Raw genomic sequence first — 18,731 nt, forward strand, 5'->3', positions numbered from 1 at the left:
GTACAGGACTATGGGAGGACATCTCACCTGTACAGGACTATGGGGGGGACGTCTCATCTGTCCACGACTATGGGGGGATGTCTCATCTGTTCACGACTATGGGAGGGACGTCTCATCTGTTCACGACTATGGGAGGGACGTCTCATCTGTTCACGACTATGGAGGGGGCGTCTCATCTGTCCACGACTATGGAGGGGGCGTCTCATCTGTCCACGACTATGGGGGGACGTCTCATCTGTTCACGACTATGGGGGGGCGTCTCATCTGTTCACGACTATGGGGGGGCGTCTCATCTGTCCACGACTATGGGGGGGGGGGCGTCTCATCTGTACACGACTATGGGGGGACGTCTCATCTGTTCACGACTATGGGGGGGGCGTCTCATCTGTACATGACTATGGGGGGGCGTCTCATCTGTACACGACTATGGGGGGGGGGGGGCGTCTCATCTGTCCATGACTATGAAGGGGCGTCTCATCTGTCCATAATTATGGGGGGGGGGGAACGTTTCATCTGTATACAACTATGGGGGGGGTCTCATCTGTACACGTCTATGGGGGGTGTCTCATCTGTATACGACTATGGGGGGGCGTCTCAATTGTACACGACTATGGGGGGGCGTCTCATCTGTCCACGACTATGGGGGGCGTCTCATCTGTCCACGACTATGGGGGTCGTCTCATCTGTACACGACATTGGGGGGACGTCTCATCTGTACACGACTATGGGGAGGCGTCTCATCTGTACAAGACTATGGGGGGGCGTCTCATCTGTACACGACTATGGGGGGGCGTCTCATCTGTACACGACTGGGGGGGGGGCGTCTCATCTGTACACGACTATGGGGGGGGGGCGTCTCATCTGTCCACGACTATGGGGGGCGTCTCATCTGTACACGACATTGGGGGGACGTCTCATCTGTACACGACTATGGGGGGGCGTCTCATCTGTACACGACTATGGGGAGGCGTCTCATCTGTACACGACTATGGGGGGGCGTCTCATCTGTACACGACTATGGGGGGGGGCGTCTCATCTGTACACGACTATGGGGGGGGCGTCTTATCTGTACACAACTATAGGGTGGCGGCTGACTTATAACCCTGCTTGTAGGGCTCGGTCATGGAATTCATTTGCTGTTTTAATGAAGCCTGATTGGCTCTGCCCATGTGGGTGGAGAGGAAGCAGCAGCATGATGAGAGATGGGCTATGGGGGAGGCGGGGTGATGAGCCGGCAGCGATGCTGCAATAAGGCACAGCACTGATTGGACCAAGTCTCAGCCAATCAGTGCTGAAAATACTGCATGTATACTGCACTACCTCCGGCTCATCTGTGCACCACAGAGGAGGAGGAGCGCTGTGAGGACTGAGAGGGCAGTATATGTGGGGTACTGATTACTGTAGACAGAGGAGTGGGGGTTGGGAGAAGTCTGCAGGGACCGCCCCTATGACTCTTCTCCCCGTTTCTGACTACTTTGTAAAGTGTGTTCTCTTTACGCTGCAGCATCTCTGATAGAACCTCCATGTCTGCCGTGTGGCTGTCAGGATGTTGTGCTGCCGGCAGTTCTGGCATCATAAAACAGCTGCCCTTTAATCTCTCCTCTAATCTTTCCCCTTCTTGTTTTGTGCAGCTTTTATATTGTTTAACCTTCTTTCCCTTCAGGTTCTACAACACCGGATCCTCTGCTGAGATCCGTCTATAAGAGAATTCATCCTCGCTGACCCGGGAAGGATGGAGAAGGAGAAGAGCAAGATGGCGGAAAGTGTAATAAATGTCACCCTAGAGATACTCCTCCAGCTTACTGGAGAGGTAAGAGATTCTGATGATGTCACATTACATCATTCTCATCTATGGTAACAACAGATGATGTCACTGGAGAGGGGAGAGATTCTGATGATGTCACAGTACATCATTCACATCTATGGTACTTACAGATGATGTCACTGGAGAGGGGAGAGATTCTGATGATGTCACATTACATCATTCTCATCTATGGTAACAACAGATGATGTCACTGGAGAGGGGAGAGATTCTGATGATGTCACAGTACATCATTCACATCTATGGTACTTACAGATGATGTCACTGGAGAGGGGAGAGATTCTGATGATGTCACAGTACATCATTCACATCTATGGTACTTACAGATGATCTCACTGGAGAGGGGAGAGATTCTGATGATGTCACATTACATCATTCTCATCTATGGTAATAACAGATGTCACTGTGGAGGTGATTGTGTAGCGGATCAGAGTTGTGCCTTTAAAGTAAATGTTGTATTTTTATTACTGATTATTCTGCCAGACAACCTGCAGCCTTCCTGATTGGCTATCAGGAGCATTATATGGATTGGGCAGTTCACCACCCGGCAACAGGTCTGTGATTGGTGGAGGAATTCCAGTCAGAGTAGTTTCGGTTATCACTAGAGGAGAAGGAGTTGATCTGATGAAGGAGAAGATGTAAAGAGTAGAGCAGCAGAGAGAGAGCTTTAGTGCGGCAGGAAGGCAGTAGTGTGCGAACTAACAAGACAATTGGATGGAGTAGAGCTGTGTGTGTGATGTGTGGGGGTCAGGATGGATGGAGTAGAGCTGTGTGTGATGTGTGGGGGTCAGGATGGATGGAGTAGAGCTGTGTGTGATGTGTGGGGGTCAGGATGGATGGAGTAGAGCTGTGTGTGATGTGTGGGGGTCAGGATGGATGGAGTAGAGCTGTGTGTGTGATGTGTGGGGGTCAGGATGGATGGAGTAGAGCTGTGTGTGTGATGTGTGGGGTCAGGATGGATGGAGTAGAGCTGTGTGTGTGATGTGTGGGGGTCAGGATGGATGGAGTAGAGCTGTGTGTGTGATGTGTGGGGGTCAGGATGGATGGAGTAGAGCTGTGTGTGATGTGTGGGGGTCAGGATGGATGTAGTAGAGCTGTGTGTGTGATGTGTGGGGGTCAAGATGGATGGAGTAGAGCTGTGTGTGATGTGTGGGGGTCAGGATGGATGGAGTAGAGCTGTGTGTGATGTGTGGAGGTCAGGATGGAGGGAGTAGAGCTGTGTGTGATGTGTGGGGGTCAGGATGGATGGAGTAGAGCTGTGTGTGTGATGTGTGGGGGTCAGGATGGATGGAGTAGAGCTGTGTGTGTGATGTGTGGGGGTCAGGATGGATGGAGTAGAGCTGTGTGTGTGATGTGTGGGGGTCAGGATGGATGGAGTAGAGCTGTGTGTGTGATGTGTGGGGGTCAGGATGGATGGAGTAGAGCTGTGTGTGTGATGTGTGGGGGTCAGGATGGATGTAGCAGAGCTGTGTGTGTGATGTGTGGGGGTCAAGATGGATGGAGTAGAGCTGTGTGTGATGTGTGGGGGTCAGGATGGATGGAGTAGAGCTGTGTGTGTGATGTGTGGGGATCAGGATGGATGGAGTAGAGCTGTGTGTGTGATGTGTGGGGGTCAGGATGGATGGAGTAGAGCTGTGTGTGTGATGTGTGGGGATCAGGATGGATGGAGTAGAGCTGTGTGTGTGATGTGTGGGGGTCAGGATGGATGGAGTAGAGCTGTGTGTGATGTGTGGGGGTCAGGATGGATGGAGTAGAGCTGTGTGTGATGTGTGGGGATCAGGATGGATGGAGTAGAGCTGTGTGTGTGATGTGTGGGGGTCAGGATGGATGGAGTAGAGCAGTGTGTGATGTGTGGGGGTCAAGATGGATGGAGTAGAGCTGTGTGTGATGTCTGTGAATCGTAATGGATGTACCATGTAACGCATTGCACCACCAGAAACACTGGTACTATATTTCCTAATAATTAGTAGTGAATTAATATATTGTAGACGGCTCTCAAAGAAATGTACTGTTGTTTTAGCTTACTGTGTATTCCTGCCTCCTGGAATCTCTTCTTGCCACAGTAACACCAGCACTACAAGTACCACACAGTACGGGTGCATCTTTTCTCCACCAGAACTATGAGTGCAGACATGGCTATGTGCAGGTGGAGTTATAGGGACCGCCCACGGCTGCTGATTGGCTACCTGCACATCGGCAGAAAACTGCGTTTGACACCGTATTCCAGCGGAGAACAGAGGCCTGTGGCCGTGAATGACAGCTGCCTACTGGAGGTCCCTGCAGTTGACAGCGCCGCTGCTGTAATGGTAGAGTGATGAGTAAGGATTTGGCGCTCACTGGAAGGATACTGAAAAGTGTAGTAGGTGAGGGGTCTTGATTGCCAGGTGGAGACGAATATTCATAGGTGCTGTAAACAATCTCATAGGAGAGAGCGGCTAGAGGGAAACTCCGGTCATGGCATGAAGGAGGAAGATATAAATGAGAAAAAAGGAAAAAACCTCAGCGCTCGCACCGTAGAATAGGTAAGAATAGAATATACTGAAGAGACTGAAGTTATATCACTTACTTCAAGGAGGCGCCTTTAGGGTAGGCGCCTCCTAATCCAAATAGGCGTATCAGATATGGTACCGATCAACAATGATGAACAGGTTCCACGATTTTAATAAAATAAAATAATCTATAATACACAACGTGTTTCGGCCGCACGGCCTTTTTCAAGTAATGGTAGGATTGGTAGCGGCTTCTGCGGAGCAGGAGGAAGACTGAAGCACAGATTGCAGCGGAGGCTGGCGGGGATACTGATGGAGCAGGAGGGGACATGGGTGAGCAACGGGGTGAGTGACAGGAGGCAGGAGGGGAAATGATCCAAGTACACCGGGATTAGTGACTGGACCCAACAGGGGATATGATGGAAGACTGCTGTGGCAAATGACAGTGAGGTCAGGAGTAGATCTTGCAGCCCGCAAGGGGGGTAACTGCCAATAGGTCCACAAGCGCAGATGGGAGGGGAGAATGACAGCAGCCTCGGTAGTGCACATTGCAGCCCGCCGCGGGGAGACTGCCATTGGGGCCAGAATCACTGACTGAAGGCTGGCGCTGGGACAGTAAGACAGGCGCTAACAGCAGAGATGGCAGCCCAGCATCAGCCAATCTGCTGTTGTGGACATCACCCGACCCTCCCCTATATCTCATCCCAGCCAACCCATGTCCACACCCATTCTTCAGGTGGACACAAGATGCACCAGTACCGTTCCACACTAATACCATTATTCAGGGGAAAGGACTGTCCCCAATTTTTATTTTATTCTTCACAATTTAATTAATTTTTGCCTGGAGCCGGTTGGGGTAGGTGTAAGGGTTAGCGTCATGAACGGACTTGTTACCATGATACCCTGCCCGACTGACATTGTAGCATTGTACTAAATTAGTACATCCAAACAAGAGACTAGCCCGTTATTGGCACCAAAATTTCTGCAGGTCTCAGGGCCCCGAGCTGGCCCGCCGCAGAGTACAACAATTGGACTCTGGAAATGTCTGTAGTGATGTTTATTAATGTCTCCCCATATACAGGATTACACAGTAGTGAAGAAGACCTCTAGTGATGGCTGTCGGGCCCCTGTGTATGAAGGATGGGGAAGACCCCTGAGTCCAATCCCTGGGCCCCCACCTCACCCCCTGATACATGAGGACATCAATGTACAGAAGATTCTAGAACTCACCAACAAGATGATTGAGCTGCTGACTGGAGAGGTGACGCTGCAGGGAATGCTGGGACATTATACAGTAACAGCACTGGAGGCTTCTGGGTAATGACTGTATATTGTGTTGTCAGGTTCCTATAAGGTGTCAGGATGTCGCTGTCTATTTCTCCATGGAGGAGTGGGAATATTTAGAAGGACACAAGGATCTGTACAAGGAGGCCATGATGGAGACCAGCCAGCCGCTCCCATCACCAGGTAATGGACAGGACTAAATCCACGGGGACTTTATTATCTGTATATAAAGAATGACTTCAGTGTCCGTCTGTGTTTCCTGCAGTTCCATCCAGTAAGAGAAGAACCCCAGAGAGATGTCCCCGTCCTCTTCTTCCACAGGACCATCAGGTACATGGAGATGTCCCTCTGATCTGTAGAAGGCTTATTAGATGTCTTCTTGTGTGATGAGGCCAGTGGAGATGGCAGGATTACCGATGACCAGAGACATTACATCTTGTCTGGATCTTCTCCCAGTGTTCTGGCGGTGGAGACTGCTGGTGGGAATAAGGAGCCAACAGGTTGGATTTATATCTATCTGCTCCTTTATTTCCCCGAGACAAGCAGCGGATGTGTCTGGTAGACGCTGATCTCCTCCACTGAGACAACATGCAGCGTGTCTAGCCATGCCGGATATACATGTGTATGAGGTTCCTGAGGGGTCATTGAGCCGCCATGTAATATCTATGTCCAGCTTCTAGACCGGCAGCTATGTGGCTTAGATAACTACTCCTGTCAGGTCATTATGTCATAAAACATTCCACACGACTTCTCCAACCGTCTGCTGACTTTTACAATATTGGTCTCACAGCTTTTGTATCAGGATGAAGATCTGACCGATATTAATATTACAGAGATAAATGTGAGGGGCGATCAGCGGTGTAAAGAGGAGATTCCTACAGGTAACCGCCCAGGTGAGTAGTAACCACTACATACAGCAGAGAAGGTGTGATCTTCGAACAAACAAGCTTCCATAACTTTCCCCTGTATCACTGGGCCTCCTAAGTGACCTATTGGTGTAGTATTAGCCGGCAGCAGTGTCACTAATACCACTGTGTGTGTGTGTCTGGGGGTCTAAGTGTTTGTGAGGGGGGGGGGGGGATTTCTGGCCGGTTGCGCATAAGTGTCAGCGGGTAAGCGGTTGCGCGAGAGCGGCAGCGTGTGAGCGGTTGCAGCAGCGTGTGAGCGGTTGCAGCAGCGTGTGAGCGGGTGAGCGGTTGCAGCAGCGGGTGAGGGGTTGCAGCAGCGGGTGAACGGTTGAGCGGAGGCGGCAGCATGTGAGCGGAGTGTGAACAAATCTATCTTCACTACTTCCACAAGTAAATTGTAGATCCCCATTAGGATGAACTCCAGGTCTGGCAATGTCATCCAGTGTGCTACTTGTGCAATGTATGCGGTCCTTGATCAGCCGATCGAGGGTGCATACTGTTGCGCAAAATGCGTGCACGTCGCACATTTAGAAGCCCAAATTCTGAATCTAAATGAGCAACTGGCAACACTGAGATCCATTGACATCATGGAAAGGAGTTTGGTGCTCACTGAGCAGACACTCGCTGGGGTAGAGACGGGGGCGCATGGTAGTACAGAAGTGCAGGGGGAGCAGGCAGTCAGCTGGGTGTCAGATAGAAGGAGGCGTAGAGGGAATAGATCCAGGGAGGCTGGTCCTGAACTGGCACAACCCAACATGTCTGCAACGTTGGCAGATGAGGGCGATGCCATTACAGAGCCAGCACCGCTGCAGCATGACATGCCCTCTGAACGCCAGGGGGATGACTGCTCCGGTGAGACGGGGACGGGGAGTGCAGGGCAGGCTAGACAGGTTCTAGTGGTGGTGGACTCAATTATTAGGGGGACAGAGAGGGCAATCTGCCATAAAGACCGGGATCGTCGAACGGTGTGTTTCCTTCCTGGCACTTGAGTTCGACACATCGCGGATCGGATTGACAGATTACTGGGAGGGGCTGGTGAGGATCCAGCGGTCATGGTGCATGTTGGCACCAATGAAAAAGTTAGAGGTCAATGGAGGGCCCTCAAAATTATTTCAGGGACTTAGGGTCCAAGCTCAGGGTGAGGACCTCCAGGGTAGTTTTCTCGGAAATACTACCTGTACCTAAAGCCACACAAGAAAGACAGCAGGATCTTAGGGAGGTAAACAAGTGGCTCCGGAGTTGGTGTAAGAAGGAGGGATTTGGGTTCCTGGAGAACTGGGCTGACTTTGCTGTCGGCTACAGGCTCTACCGTAGGGACGGGCTGCATCTTAATGGGGAGGGTGCAGCTGCGCTGGGGGATAAGATGGCTAGAAGGCTGGAGGAGTGTTTAAACTGGAGACTGGGGGGAGGGTAAAATGAGTAATAGTGGGGTAGCCAGTGTAACTAGCAATCCGGGTCCAAGCAAAGGGAATGGGGGTCGAGCAGGGGGTGGGGTTAGTACAGTTAGAACTGATAGATCAGCCATAAGTACGAATAGCAACAAAACAAATTTAAAAAACAAAAAAAATGATATAAATTGTATGACCACGAATGCAGGAAGTCGGATCGGTAAAGTGGGTGAGCTTGAAGCGAGAATGGCCGATGAAAATTATGATATAGTCGGAATTACGGAAACGTGGCTTGATGATAAGTGCGATTGGGCGGTGAATTTGCAGGGGTACAATCTCTTCAGAAGAGACCGAAGGAACCAGAAAGGGGGAGGGGTATGTCTGTACGTCAAATCGAACTTGAAGCCGAGGCTATGGGAGGATATAGGGGTAGGAGACGATCAGGTGGAATCTCTGTGGGTAGAAATACAGGGAGGAAAAAATAACAAAATCCTGATAGGGGTCTTCTATAGACCACCAAAAGCAACAGAAGAAACTGAAAACTTACTACTAAGGCAGATAGAAGAGGTGTCAAAGCGCAACGAAGTAATTATCATGGGGGACTTTAATTATCCAGATATAACATGGGAGAAGGAAATCTGCAAATCTCATAGGGGTGATAAGTTCTTGAGAGTAATTAAAGACAATTACCTGAACCAACTTGTGCAGGAACCAACAAGAGGGAGGGCCATTCTGGACCTAGTACTAACCAACAAACCGGAACGTATAAAGGGTGTGCAGGTTGAGGGGCACTTGGGGAACAGTGACCACAATATAATCAACTTCCAGCTGGCATTCAATAGGAAGCCTTATCAGGGAGTGACAAAGAAACTAAACTTTAGTAAAGCAAAATTTGATCAGCTCAGAATTACTATCGGTGACATTAAATGGGACAACATCCTCAAAAATAACAGTACAGAGGACAAATGGGAAAAGTTTAAAAGGATCCTAATCACCTCATGTGAGCAGTTCATTCTCTTTAAAAATAAAAGAAACTCAACTCAAAGGAAACCAATGTGGCTCGACAAGACGGTAAGAGGGGCAATAAACGAAAAAAAGAAAGCGTTCAAACTACTAAAGCAAGAAGGCAGCGAAGAAGCGCTAAAATCATACAGGGAAAAAAACAAAATATGCAAAGATAGGATCAAAACTGCCAAGGAGGCGGAAAGACGGATCGCCAAAGAGAGCAAAAACAACCCGAAGCTATTTTTCAACTATATTAACAGCAAAAGGATTTGTAGGGAAAGCGCTGGCCCTTTAAAAACAATGCAGGAGAAATCATTGATGATGATGAAGGGAAAGCAAATCTACTAAACAGTTTCTTCTCGAGTGTATTCACAAACGAAAAGGAAATGCCACACGAGATGTAGGGGAATAAAATGAACCCCTCAAAAAATATCTCATACCTAACGCAGGAGGAGGTGCGGAAGCGTCTAAAGAAAACTAAAATTGATAAATCGCCAGGCCCAGATGGATTACACCCAAGGATACTAAGGGAACTAAGTGACGAGATAGCTAGGCCGCTATATCTAATATTTCTAGACACTATCAAGACCGGTGTAGTACCATTGGATTGGTGCATTGCCAATGTGGTTCCAATTTACAAAAAAGGGAGCAAAAGTGAGTCTGGTAACTACAGGCCAGTAAGTCTCACTTCAGTAACAGGAAAAATTTTCGAGGGGATTCTGAGAAACGCCATCGATGAGTACCTCAAGAAGAATAAGGGAATAACTCCTCACCAGATTCATGAAGGGTCGCTCATGTCAGACAAATCTGATCAGTTTCTACGATGAAGTAAGCTCTAAGCTGGACCAGGGAGAATCTATTGATCTCGTATATCTGGACTTCTCTAAAGCCTTTGACACCGTGCCACATAATAGGCTAATATACAAAATGAGGCAACTCGGACTGGGCGAAAACGTGTGTAAGTGGGTAAAAAATTGGCTCAATGATAGAAAGCAGAGGGTGGTAATAAATGGTTCGTACTCTGATTGGACCACAGTCGCTAGTGGGGTGCCACAGGGTTCAGTGTTAGGCCCCACTCTGTTTAACATATTTATCAATGACCTGATAGAGGGGCTGCACAGCAAAATATCAGTATTTACAGATGACACAAAATTATACAATATATAATTAATACAACGTTGGACAATGTGCGGCTACAAACGGACCGAGATAAGCCGGGGGATGGGGGAGAAAAATGGCAAATGAAGTTCAATGTTGAAAAATGTAAGACTATGCACATGGGCAGGAGAAACAGATGTCACAAATATTCACTTAATGGGGTACTGCTAGGGAAAAGTGATATGGAAAAGGATCTGGGGGTACTAGTGGATTGTAGACTAAACTGGAGTAACCAATGCCAGTCAGCTGCTGCAAAGGCAAATAAAGTCTTGGGGTGCATTAAAAGAGGTATAGGGGCGAGGGACGAGAACAGTATCCTTCCATTATATAAGGCACTTGTCAGGCCTCACATGGAATACTGCGTACAATTCTGGTCACCGGTGCTCAGGAAAGATGTTGCAGCACTTGAGGGGGTTCAAAGAACAGCAACTAAACTATTACATGGAATGATGGGACTGGAATACCCAGAGAGGCACCAAAACTGGGATTATTTACTCTAGAAAAAAGAAGGTTAAGAGGCGATCAAATAACCATGTATTAGTACATGAGGGGACAATACATGGATCTCTCCCATGATTTGTTTACACCCAGGACCACGACGGTAACAAGAGGACATCCGCTACGATTAGAGGAAAGCAGGTTTCATCACCAACATAGAAGGGGATTCTTTACTGTAAGAGCAGTTAGACTGTGGAACTCTCTGCCTGAGGAAGTGGTGATGGCAAAATCCATAGAGGAGTTTAAAAGGGGACTTGATGTCTTTCTGGAGAAGAAGGACATTATAGGATATAAATCTTAGGTTAATTGTCAATCCAGGTATATAGGAAGGTAGGAACTATTAGGGGTTGATCCAGGGAACAGTCTGATTGCCATTAGGGAGTCGGGAAGGAATTTTTTCCCCAAAAGGGCTAATTGGCTTCTGGCCTTGGGGTTTTTTGCCTTCCTCTGGATCAACACAGGAGGATAGACAGGCTGGACTAGATGGACATTGTCTTCATTCAGCCTTACATACTATGTTACTAGAGCTTCCAGAACCGTTAGAGATGTCCAGTCCGATATCTGATCCGTGGACACCATGCTCAACATAAAGGTCTCACCCCTCAAGATCTACTTGTCTGTAGGAAAAGCCCCAGATAAGAGGCTGATTCACTTACGTGTTTAGTTTTTCCTATTGTTTAACATTAGAGATGAGCAAACCTACTTGGCCACGCCCCTTTTTCGCCCGAGCACCGCGATTTTCGAGTACTTCCGTACTCGGGCAAAAAGATTCGGGGGGCCCCGTGGGTGAGTGGGGGGTTGCAGGGGGGAGAGGGAGAGAGAGAGGGCTCCCCCCTGTTCCCCGCTGCTACCCCCCGCTCCGCCACTCCTCCCCCCGCCACCGGTACCCCCCGAATCTTTTCACCCGAGTACTGAAGTACTCGAAAATCGTGGTGCTCGATCGAGCAATTGCTCGAAATGAGTAGATTCGCTCATCTCTATTTATCATTAATAACTTCAGAAGGGTCGGTGATCCGGGGAATATTCCAGCTTATTGTTCCTTAGATGGGTAACATTGGCTTTTACCCCATTGGGGTTTGGCTGAACTGGATGGACAGGGGGCTTTTTTGGCCTCACATATTTTGTTACTATGCTGTATTTTTTATTTGTGCTTTGAAGTTTACAGCAAAGTCCAACAAGTAAAAGATGAAGCAGTTTGTAAATTAGTTACATCACAAAATTACAAGGACTTATAACAGAAGGATATAACTGGTGATTTTCCAGATAGTGAGAACCTAACAATGTGCTACAAGCTTCTTCAATATAAGGCTGTAAGTAATGTAGAGTAATGGCCTGGCCAGGGCCGAATCATGGGGAAATGCTATGGGATTGGAAGGGGAAGGTAAGGGGGGAACCTTCTCCGGTGGAGTCGATTTCTGAAAGATGTTCTAGGCTATTTGATGATATTATAAACAACTAGTTATATTTATTGAAGTTCATTTGTAATTAATTAGATAGCAGTTAATTCAGGGTTTCTCAGTGAACTCTAGAGATGTGTTTTGCTAAGAATGGGCAATGGTTTGTTTCAAGGCCACAATGAAAAAGATCAATGTCTGCCAATCTGGAAGAATATTTTCAATGTGTTTGTTTAGCAATAGAAATGAGCGAGTACCAAAATGCTCGGGTGCTCGGTACTCGAGTCGAGCTCTTCATAATACTCGAGAGCTCGTTTCGAGTAATGAACCCCATTGAAGTCAATGGGCGACTTGAGTATTTTTCAACTGACCGATTCCCCGCATAGGGGAGGATTTGTGAAACACTGGAAAACCTCACAAAGTCTTGGAAACACCACAGAAACGGATAGGAACGGCAGGGACAGCATGCATGGATGCATCTGAGGCTCCCAAGTTGCACTATTAAGCCAAATAGGGGGCAAGATCCTGGCAGTCACCCTCCTAACAATTTCTTTGGGACAGACCATAGGCAGCAAGGCACACGCGCTGGCACATCTTAGCCAAGCACCACACTAGCTGCAACCAAGGCCAATCACAACCTGCGGGTGACACTGCTGCCTCTTCTCCTGGGTTACATGCTGGCATTGCTGTCCAATCATCTGCATGAGCCAGCGTCCACAGCATTCTCAAATTTTTCCCCGCGCAGCGTTCAGCTGCCCTAATGCCAAACGCTCACTTGATAGCCACACCACCCTCATGTCTATTTATAAGTGCGTCTTGGATGAGGAGAATCCGGAGACGCACACAGCAGAGGGTTTGCAGTGCCTGGCAGCTACCCTCCTTGAAAGTGTGGGCGATAGCCCACAATGTTGATGAGAATTGATGATAAATTGATGTCCGATCATAATTTCAATCCCGTGCCACCTCCGTCACAAAATTGTCAGGTGCCGCTAATGTGGGCACGAAGGGGACTCAGATGCCTGTACTTTTACACATCTCCACAATGCAACAATGCATACTAACACCAAAAATTGGTTTCAAGCAGGATGTGTCGTAAAAGTAGCCACCACAGGTATACAGTGAAAGTTTCATTAAATCAGTTACGCTTCCTGTGAACGCTCCAATCCAGTATCTCGGATAACTGTGGTAACACGAAACACGAGAGATAATACATTCCGACCAGCGCTATTCCCCAGCTCCCAATGAGCAGGAGGAGGTGGCATAATCAGCCCAAGAAATCGTGACCGAGGTAGGACCCGCAATACTCTGTGTGGGAAGCACGTGAGCGGGCCCATGGTCAGGCTCTGTCCCAGCCTCCACCTAGTTGACCCAATGTGCCGTCACTTGCAGTTGCTTTCATTGCTCCAAAGATGGGATGAACCACAAAGAAGTTCCACGGGCCAAACCTGGCGCAGTTGCCACCCACCCCGCCCCCCCATGACCTCGACCTCTGCCCTACACCCTCAGCAATCGTGGGCATAAAGCGGACTCTGATACTAGTACTGCTGTGAACGTCTCCTTAAATCAGTTATGCTTCTTTTGATTGGTCCAAACTAGTGTCTCAGATAACTGTGGTAACACGATAGAAAATACATGTCAACCAGCATTGATCCCCAGACCCCTAGCAGGAGTGGAGGTGGCATAAGAAGCCAGACAAACCATGACCGTGGTAGGACCCGCAATACTCTGTGTGGGAAGCACGTGAGCAGGCCCAGGGCCAGGCTCGGTCCCAGCCTCCACCTGGTTGACCCAATGTGCCGTGAGTTACGTAGCTATGGGAAATCCATGTGTGCCCACACAATTTATCCAGTGTATGTGTCAGATAGCTGAACAATGCCTTGGGAAAGCCATCTGCACTCTGCGCACTACCCAAGTCATTCAGTTTATTTGTGCCCCATGGCTAAAACACCGCAATGGGAAATCTTTGCGCACCCACGGCATAGGCGAGCTCCTGCAACCCAGGGACAGTACGAAATATGAAGAAATCAGAGTGCCCACACATGGCAGAGTTTCACCTTGCCCAGGACCTCGGCCTCTGCCCACACCCTCAGCAATCGTGGGCATGAAGCGGACTCGGATGCTAGTACAGCTGTGAACGTCTCCTTAAATCAGTTATGCTTCTTTTGATTGGTCCAAACCAGTGTCTCAGATAACTGTGGTAACACGAGAGCAAATACATGTTCACCAGCGCTGATCCCCAGACCCCAAGCAGGAGGAGGAGGTAGCATAAAAAGCCCAAGAAACCGTGACTGAGGTAGGACCCGCAATACTCTATGTGGGAAGCACGTGAGCGGGCCTAAGGCCAGGTTGACCCAATATGCAGTCACTTGCGGTTGCTTTCATCGCTCCAAAGACAGGATGAACCACGAACAAGTTCCACAGGCCAAACCTGGTGCAGTTGCCATTCACCCCGCCCCCCAGGACCTCTGCCCACACCCTCAGCAGTCATGGGCATAAAGCGGACTCAGATGCTAGTACTGCTGTGAACGTCTCATTAAATCAGTTACGCTTGCTTTCATCGCTACAGAGACTGGATGAACCACGAAGAAGTTCCACAGGCCAAACCTGGCACAGTTGCCCCCCCCCCCCACTAGGACCTCGGCCTCTTCTCTACACCCTCAGCAATCGTGGGCATGAAGCGGACTTGGATGCTAGTACAGCTGTGAACGTATCCTTAAATCAGTTATGCTTCTTTTGATTGGTCAAAACCAGTGTCTCCGATAACTGTGGTAACACGAGAGAAAATACATGTTGACCAGCGCTGATCCCCAAGCAGGAGGAGGCGGTGGCCCAAGAAGCCCGAAAAACCATGACTGATGTAGGACCCGCAATACTCTGTGTGGGAAGCATGTGAGCAGGCCCAGGGCCAGACTCGGTCCCAGCCTCCACCTGGTTGACCCAATGTGCAGTGAGTTACATAGCTATGGGAAATCCATGTGTGCCCCCACAATTTATTCGATGTATGTGTCAGATAGCTGAACACCGCACTGGGAAACCTTTGTGAACCCACAGCATAGGCGAGCCTATGAAATCCAAAGACAGTATTACACATGAAGAAAGGACAGTGCTCAAACTTGGCGCAGTTGGCCCCCGGCCAGGACCTCGGCCTCGACCCACATTTCTGCCCAAGTCATTTTATGTATTTGTGCCACACAGCTGAATACCGCTGTGGAAAACCTTTGTGCATCCACAGTATAGGCAGATCCCTGAAACATTTCTGTAGCAAAAGTATAGGCGAACCCCACAATCCTTTCAGTAGCAAGAGTATATGCGAACCGCTCAAACCTTTCAATAGCAAGTGTATAGGTGGACCCCTGAAACATTTCAGTAGCAAGAGAATAGGCGAACCGCTCAAACCTTTCAGTAGCAAGAGAATAGGCGAACCGCTCAAACCTTTCAGTAGCAAGAGAATAGGCGAACCGCTCAGACCTTTCAGTAGCAAGAGTATAGGCGAACCGCTCAGACCTTTCAGTAGCAAGAGTATAGGCGAACCGCTCAAACCTTTCAGTAGCAAGAGTATAGGCGAACCGCTCAAACCTTTCAGTAGCAAGAGTATAGGCGAACCGCTCAAACCTTTCAGTAGCAAGAGTATAGGCGAACCGCTCAAACCTTTCAGTAGCAAGAGTATAGGCGAACCGCTCAAACCTTTCAGTAGCAAGAGTATAGGCGAACCGCTCAAACCTTTCAGTAGCAAGAGTATAGGCGAACCGCTCAAACCTTTCAGTAGCAAGAGTTATAGGCGAACCGCTCAAACCTTTCAGTAGCAAGAGTATAGGCGGACCCCTGTAACATTTCTGTTGCAAGGGTATAGGCGGACCCCTGTAACATTTCTGTTGCAAGGGTATAGGCGGACCCCTGTAACATTTCTGTTGCAAGGGTATAGGCGGACCCCTGTAACATTTCTGTTGCAAGGGTATAGGCGGACCCCTGTAACATTTCTGTAGCAAGAGTACAAGTGTACCCCTGAATAATTGCTGAACTCCGAGGGCAGGTGAAACCCTTAAACATTTTTTAAAGATACAGCTCGTTGTTGCTTAATTTGTAACAGAGCCTGGAGATAGCCCTCTGAAAAAATTGGTTTGAGTTAAACTTTTAAAACTTTTAAAAATTGTAAAACTAATTAACAGAGCCTTTTGGGCCGCAGAAAAATTGGCAGTTCAGCGTGATAACATACTGTTTTAGGAGGAGGAGTAGGAGGAAGAGGAGTAATAATATCCGAGAGGGATAGTTGAAACTAATTCTCCCCTTTTTTGGGGTGATAGAGGATGCATTTTTCTCCTGTTGCAGCGAAAAGAATCTTTAGGATCCGCTGCTTTCCACTGGTGGAGAAGAGAAGTCTGGGGAAATCCAGCCTTTGTTCATCTTTATGAGGGTAAGCATGTCGGCTCTGTCAGTTGACAGGCGGTTACGCTCATCTGAGATGATTATCCCCCCCAGCAACACTAAACACCCTCTCTGACAAGACGCTAGCAGCAGGGCAGGCCAGCACCTCCAGGGCGTACAGCGCAAGTTCGTGCCATGTGTCCAGCTTTGACACCCAATAGTTGTATGGAGCAGAGGCATCACGGGGGACGGTGGTATGGTCGGCTATGTACTCCCTCACCATCTTTTTACAGTGCTCCATCGGACTCAGCCTTGACTGGGGAGTGGTGGCAAAGTCTTGCTGGGGAGCCATAAAACTGGCAAAGGTCTTGGAAAGTGTTCCCCTGCCTGCGCTGGAATGCTGCCTGATCCCCGGACCTGCCCTCTTGTCTCCTAAGCTGATTAGTTTCAACACAGCTTGCTGACACTTGCCGCTAAAGACTGCTGGCGACGTGCTCACACTTCTTAATTGAGAGGTGGAGGCAGAGGAGCAGGAGGGGGGGGGGGTGGAGGAGGTGGCATAATACGCTGCAGATACCAGCACCGAGGTAGGACCTGCTATTCTTGGTGTGGGTAGCACACGAGCGGTCCCAGGCTCTGACTCAGTCTCAGCCTCCACCAAGTTTACCCAATGTGCCGTCAGGGAGATATAGTGGCCCTGCCCGCCAATACTTATCCACGTGTCCGTCGTTAAGTGGACCTTCCCAGTAACTGCGTTGGTGAGGGCACTGTTAATGTTGCGGGAGACGTGCTGGTGTAGGGTGGGGAGGGCACACTGGGAAAAATAGTGGCGACTAGGGACCAAGTAGCACGGGACCATCGCCATCATGATTTTGAAAGCCTCCGTTTCCACAAGCCTATACGGTCAGGTCTCTAGTCTGATTTAATTTGGCAATGTGCACATTTAAAGCTTGTGCATTCGCTCCAACGCTTGTGTTAGCGATAGCTGAATGCTCAGTTGAGAGACATTGCTGGATGGAGTGCAGGACCGTGGAGGTGAGGGTGTGGGTGCAGTCCGGAAGGCGCTCGTGCGTGCGTCCTGGAAGGGGGATTGGATCTGTGTGCCAGGTTGTGGCACAGGGGAAGAGGTTGGGATTGGACCTGGAGGCGGTGAATGGCCTTCGTCCCACCTTGTGGGGTGCTTGGCCATCATATGCCTGCGTATGCTGGTGGTGGTGGCTCCCTGGCTGATCTTGGTGCGGCACAGGTTGCACACCACTGTTCGTCGGTCGTTTACGCTCTCACTAAAAAACAACCACACCTTTTGAACACCTAGCCCTCTGCATGGAGGCTTGCCGCGAGGGGGTGTTGTGGGAAACAGTTGGGGGATTCTTTGCTCTGCCCCTGCCTCTCCCCCTGACCACCCCTCTGCCTCTTCTAACCTGTCCTGCTGCTGCACTTGCCTTCCCCTTTGAATCCCTGTCTTCAGTAGGCTTAGCAAGCCAGGTGGGGTCAGTCACCTCATCATCCATCAGCTCTTCCTCTGAATTCTCTGTGCACTCCTCCATCTGATTTCCTGCCCTTACTACTACCTCAACGACAGACAACTGTGTCTTATCATCCTCATCGGTTGCCGCAAGTCCCCAGCCTCATCACCCGGACTCAGGGAACTTTCCAAATGTTGGGCATCAGTCATGACAAACTCCTCAGGTTAAAGAGGAACCATTTTTTCCCACTCAGGGCAGGGACCCGAGAACAGTTCCTGGTAGTCTGCCTTCTCAGAATCTGTCATTTTCCTGGAGTGACAAGGCTGGGAGGAAGGAGGAGCAGCTAGAGGATTCAGAGTTGCAGTCCCTAGGCTGAGAGTAGTGGACTGCATAGAAGACTGGGGGGTCGATTCATTGCTGGACGCATTTTCTGCCATCCACGACAGGACCTGCTCGCACTACTCTGCTTCTAATAAAGGTCTACCATGCAGACCCGCAAATTGTGATATGAATCTGGGGAGCGTATGGACTTGGCACTCTCCTAATCCCTCAGAAGTCGACTGTGATTCACCCCGCCCAGGACCTCGGCCGGTGCCCACACCCTCACTTGGACGAACGCGGCCACGTCCTCGACCCTTACCCCTACTCCTCATCATGTGGTATTAAGGATTGAGCAGGACCCAAATACATTTCCCCACTGTACAGCGCTGACAACTGTGGCTAATTCACCGCATACAGAGACTTGTAGATAGTGGAGGCTCTATGCTATGACTGGAAAAAATTTAACTGCTGTCTTGCACTGATACCTAGGGGTCATTTACCGCTCACAGAGACTTTATCTACTTGTAAATAAGAGAGGCTGTATGGAGTGGGAGAAAACTCTAAAGCCAGTGGATAGTGCTGCTAACTGCGGCTACCTCAACGCCCCCAAGGAAAGGGTATTGTGCGACGCTCTGC

At 49.3% G+C, this 18,731-nt stretch overlaps 1 pseudogene; it reads left to right on the forward strand.

The window, feature by feature from the left end:
- LOC136628693 (zinc finger protein 585A-like) overlaps positions 1–18,731 on the forward strand; it is a 106,877-nt pseudogene that overhangs the window by 82,210 nt on the left and 5,936 nt on the right.

This window comes from Eleutherodactylus coqui, chromosome 5 (genome assembly GCF_035609145.1).
Source record: "Eleutherodactylus coqui strain aEleCoq1 chromosome 5, aEleCoq1.hap1, whole genome shotgun sequence".
Taxonomy (NCBI): domain Eukaryota; kingdom Metazoa; phylum Chordata; class Amphibia; order Anura; family Eleutherodactylidae; genus Eleutherodactylus; species Eleutherodactylus coqui.